The sequence below is a fragment of the Hetaerina americana genome, unplaced genomic scaffold (assembly GCF_022747635.1).
Source record: "Hetaerina americana unplaced genomic scaffold, ioHetAmer1.1.p SCAF_45, whole genome shotgun sequence".
NCBI lineage: Eukaryota > Metazoa > Arthropoda > Insecta > Odonata > Calopterygidae > Hetaerina > Hetaerina americana.
Window position 1 is genome coordinate 2,596,259 of NW_027287041.1, and position 5,448 is coordinate 2,601,706.

At 35.3% G+C, this 5,448-nt stretch overlaps 1 protein-coding gene across 1 annotated transcript in view; it reads right to left on the reverse strand.

Moving 5' to 3' along the window:
* LOC139693248 (plasmolipin) overlaps positions 1–4,734 on the reverse strand; it is a 38,492-nt gene extending 33,758 nt beyond the window's left edge. Inside the window, exon 1 of the mRNA XM_071591354.1 lies at positions 4,576–4,734. The gene's annotated coding sequence lies outside the window, so the exon portion shown is untranslated. The remainder of the gene's footprint in view (positions 1–4,575) is intronic.
* Positions 4,735–5,448: the final 714 nt, after the last annotated feature.

Here is a 5,448-nt window from a genome sequence, read left to right on the forward strand (position 1 = left end):
TTGTTGCATTTGCTATGGAGATGTAAATAAATGTAAAAGACCCTTGTCTTTGATGACGTATTCGGCACAAGACTTTGGTCAGATTTAGCAGAGTGATTAGTCGTTTAAAGAAATGGCTTTAAACTTGCGACTGATCGGAATCCTTAATGGCACGTCGTTAAAATAACCCAAATCATTACGTTTTCAGATATTACAGCTTATATTCATGTATAATCATGAGTTTACTGAAGATATTCTTCGTTAAACTTAACTTTTTCATTAACTTCGTGGCGATTAAACATTATTTACATGATTGTGAACCCAACTTTTAGTGTTTTCATTTAATAATAAGTAGTAATAAAGTATAGGATGACGTTTTTATTGAATGCAATAAATTTTCACAATTCTAGACTGCATACGATATGTTTGCAAAGCCATCAACAATGTCAACAAAAACATGACGACGTATATTGTTGCGTCAACGGACGTTTCTCTCGCGATGAGTATTACTACTCCCAGACAGTTGGAAATTTCAAAAACAAGGTCATTTTTTAGTGGATGCCAAGTAAGTAATGATTAATTTGAAGGGTTGCCCAAAAACAGGTTTTTAGATGGATCATATCAATCAATATATTTCACGTTAAATACGACAGCTTTTCGTTTCAAGAAATCAATACGCGTGGCCTATTTCCCTTTGAGGTCAACGCACTCTTCCTTTCGAAGACACACCGACCTACTTTCAGCAGCGGAATACTATAATACTATAAACCCTCCTATTGTTCTCCGATCTAGTAGTTATCATACAAAGTTCATTTAGATTTTTCGATCGAATTAAAACATTTATCATTCCCATCCAATCGAACATGTAACATTAAAACAAAATGTCCCAGAAGTAACCACAATACATCCATTAAATACAAAATTACTGTAGAAAAAAGCAAAATTACCGAAATTCTTCGAAATAGTCCAATTTTGCATCGATACACCCTTACGCCAATCTCAAGAGAGCTGCCCCAGTCGACCTAAGTACCATATAGTATGTGCCAACCGCGGACTTGTTTTTGTTCGCGAGAATAAAAAGGAGCTTGAAAGGAGGTATACATTTTGGAACGCTGGGTAACGCCATAAAGAGACCGTGGCACAAGAGCGTCCTGTCCTGAAGCCTTCAAGTAAGCGTACCGAGCTTCTTTCAAGGGCTGCTACCTTGAAGAATTAGGGTATTTTGTACGTCAAACTGTTATGCTTTGATATTTTAAGTGAAATTTAATTTAAGGCATTTTTTATAGGCTTAATTTAATTATATTTGGGAAAGACATGTGTATATATTTTCGGTAAAATACTCTTTTCAACGACGGCATTAATATATATGTAAATTTTACAGTATTATGGATCAAAAGAAATCTTGGGTACCCCCTGCCACACACCCTAGGGTTGATTGCAGGATGCTATGTAAATCTACAAAAGAAAACTACCTCGTTTTAACTATTAAAAAACCGAATATACGATATGTAATTTTACGACTATGAACTGATATGCAAAATTTTGTTTGTAAACATTGTAGTATTCTGAATTTAGATAAACTACAAAAAATACTAAGCTGCTTTGATTAGAAAAAAATGTATTTATTTTCCCAAGTCTATCGAAATATATATTCCTACAATTTGTATCAATTACACGTCGTTCCAGAATTACACGTAAAAGAAATATTTTAATTCAAATCGATATTAAAATGTCGCGAATATTTTTTTAAACGCCATATAAATGACTGAATCTGAAATAATCGTAAATAATTCTACCAACGATTTTCAACGCATGACTACAGAAATAAAACTTAAAAACCGAAATATTCGCTATAAAATTATAACTATGGTCAAAATTTGAATCTTAAATATTAACCAAAGATTCGAAATAAGATTAAAATTGGGTGCTTTTAACAATTCGAGATTTTCAATGAAGAAATATTTCCTTCAAATGAAATTTGTGATAAATACGGCACTAATTTGAAAGCCCATTGATCCTAAAATTCCACCCAATACATACGCGGACTGGTACTATCTAGTGGCCATGACGCCTCGGACTATAGCCCCGCCCCACTACAGCGGCGCTAGTTGCCTGAGCAACCAAATGAGGAGCCATCTTTGTGTGCTTTGGCGGATCGTCGTGCTGTGCGTATGGTATGGTGCCAGTTATGTTATAGTTTCTGTTGTCCTTTCTTGTTTTTAAAACTGTTTATTGTCGGAAAATTGGAAATTGACGAAATCACAGAGCATCGAATCAATATATCAAGTGCTTTTGGTGAAGTACGGTGGTAAAAGTTATCATATGAAATTACTGAGAAAAATACTGACAGCTGTTTATACGGTGATGATGCTCTGAAGTGAAAACATTCATTTTCTAGTAGATTAAGCGTTTTTAAGACGGCCGACGCCACGGATGATGCAAGGCCAGGATGACTTTTAACCACCTGTGTTTGAGGTTGATACAACATTGATCGTGTGCGCACGGGTCCCTTGTCCTTCCTTATTGATCGCCATTATAATAACTGTGATCCGAATGATGATAATAGCTGATGAATTATGTGGAACTGAATTGATAGTAAATTATCAACAGTGCCCACACACGCTAATACTATTTTATTACCATTGAATGACACGATATGATTGGATGGATGGACATGGATGGATCTATGGTGACACACACACACACCAATGAATGACACAATGCACGCCAATTCAGAGCACATATTATTCAGAGAGCACATCGATATGTTCGCCGTTGTTTCTGGCAATTAATTCAAATAACCTTTGATCCTATGATCATCCTCATATTATTCTAAATATATCTCGCCCCCACTGCGACTTTATCCTATATTTCCAATGTAATATGCAATGAAATGTGATTATTGGGTACATTGTATAGCACTGGGCACAAGATGTGTGGAGAAGAGACACAATAAATAATAAAGCAAAGAAGAAACGATAGAAAACTACTAAAAATTATCTAATAACTGCTGCCTTTATAAGAGGAGGACTTCCAAGGGGAGGGTGCTTTATTATAAAACAGTGGAAATGAATATAAGAAGAAGAAGATGGAATATATATGTATATATATATATATAATATATATATAATATATATATAATATATATATATATAATATATATATAATATATATATATAATATATATATAATATATATATATAATATATATATATATAATATATATATATATATACATAAATATATATAAAAGAAGGCATATAGCCATTACTACGAATTGACAGAGAGAACTTTAAAGTAGGAATGACAACAAAATCATTGATGTAGACACTAAATTTTGCAAAATAAACTTTCCAATGCCAGAGTTCGCGTGTTTATAGGACAGACTACGTATACACGCAGACAAACTCGTCCTCAAAACCACGCCTATATAATTACGAAATTAGTCTTCCGAACATTCTATGACACCATATGTCACAGGAGTATTAGTCATTTATCGCAAGCCTCCACAATAAAAATACCATTCCCGATTCCATTAAAACTCTTTCGCCAATTTAGAAACGAGAAATTAATAACAAAAGGATGGAGAATTAAATATATCAGTACTCACATCGCTTCAGCAAAATCTCTTTCACATAACCCTCCCCAAACTGTTGAGTTATACGAATAAAAACCATTAAGCCCTGCTGTTTTAAACTTCCGAGTCGCAAAATATTCAATTCATAAACAATCGGTTGCTAAGGCATTGTTTCCACAACAATTTGATCAACAGGAAACGTAAATACGCACCGGTAACCTTTCGGAAGCAAACTTATCCCCTCTATTGCATTTTAATATTGTTTTTAAATTTTAAAATATAATATTTCGACACCTTCAAACAGTAACACATGTCTATTTCGGTGCAAACGTCAATTTTGGCTGGCAGCCCAGGTTATAACCGTGAATAGGATAATGTCACGATATATTTTGGTATATATCTACAAGAGCAGAGCGTATAACTACTAGACACGACTTACTATCTTAAAAGACTAAGAATTGCGTTCGAAACGAGACTTCTCCGAATCATTTCGGCATAAAAGCCACCGATACACCCTTGGCTTATTCTTTTCACCCAATGCCGTCATGGTCTAATATTTCCCAACCAGTCATCATCACTTCAAACATGTCTATTTTCGTATTTATGCCATGAAACGAAAACAGAGAAATGGGAACATCTTCCGAGTTATGCTCAAGACTACTTTTTAATCCTGATAATTCAACTCAGTCGTCAATTGCAAAGCTACGATTAATTAATGAAGTTTAATTTCAAACGACAACGCCCACTGAGACGCCTTCACATAAGCCACGCACGAGCTGCGAGAGCAAAGCTATGAATAATTCAAGTTATTTCCCCGAAATGGGGATGCGCAATTGGGAATAATTCCAACACCTCATTACATAAAACACGAATAACACAACGATAAAAACCTAGATGAGTCATGGGAAGGCATTTCATGGATCTTGTCACAGAGAGAGGAATAAACAAGTTCGTTTTAGAGAGTAGACGTGTTTAAATACGATCTTCATTAGGCAACAGGTTACTGTTTTTTGACTTACCTTGACTATGACAGACGAAAATACAGCAATAAAATATCCTTTACAATTCTGCAACTTTGTAATCACTGCCAAAAAATCGAAGAGTTCACGAAGGAATGATATTCCAGACGAATTTTATGCTCAGAATTTCAAAACGCGTAACATCGAACCAACACGCTAGATAGCTCAAACAGTACTGAGACGTACTTTCTAACTCCGTCGCATTCAAGCGAGCGGCGCTAGTGTCACCAAACTCAAATTAGGCCACTTGCCTCACCCCTCCGATTTAATTCGAACGAAATTAAACCCGAAACTAATTAAAAAAACATCTCAAATCATATAATAAATATACAAATAAATATACACAAAAACGAAGCAATATTTGAAAACGGACAGCTATTTTAGAACAATTCCCCAGGGATTCTAGCAAAGAACTATCTTACTTAAATATTCACGAAACAAAAGTTGGAATACATTTCACTTCAGAATTACGAAAAAACTGCTCGGAAACGCTCACAAATAAACATTTAAACGATAAAAGCAAAGCATATAATCCGCGAATTTGAACCCAGGCGCGACATATATTAGTTACGAGGGTAGGCTGAATACTAAAGCACACATGCTTGTAGACCACAAATAAAATCACCTTCAGAAGAACTCCTGGTCTGGTGGCATGTGGAAGTAACATTCCCCCTAAACACGCATGCGCAGGTTTGATGTCGTTACAGTCATTTAGCGTATTTTGAGAAGCGGAAGTAAGGAGACGTGTTCTGGTGCTACAAAAAAACGACCTTCAGAAGCACTCATATTGGCATGTGGAAGTAACATTCCCCCCCCTAAACACGCATGCGCAGGTTTGAGAACAATACATTCATCGAGTGTTCCTTGAGAAGC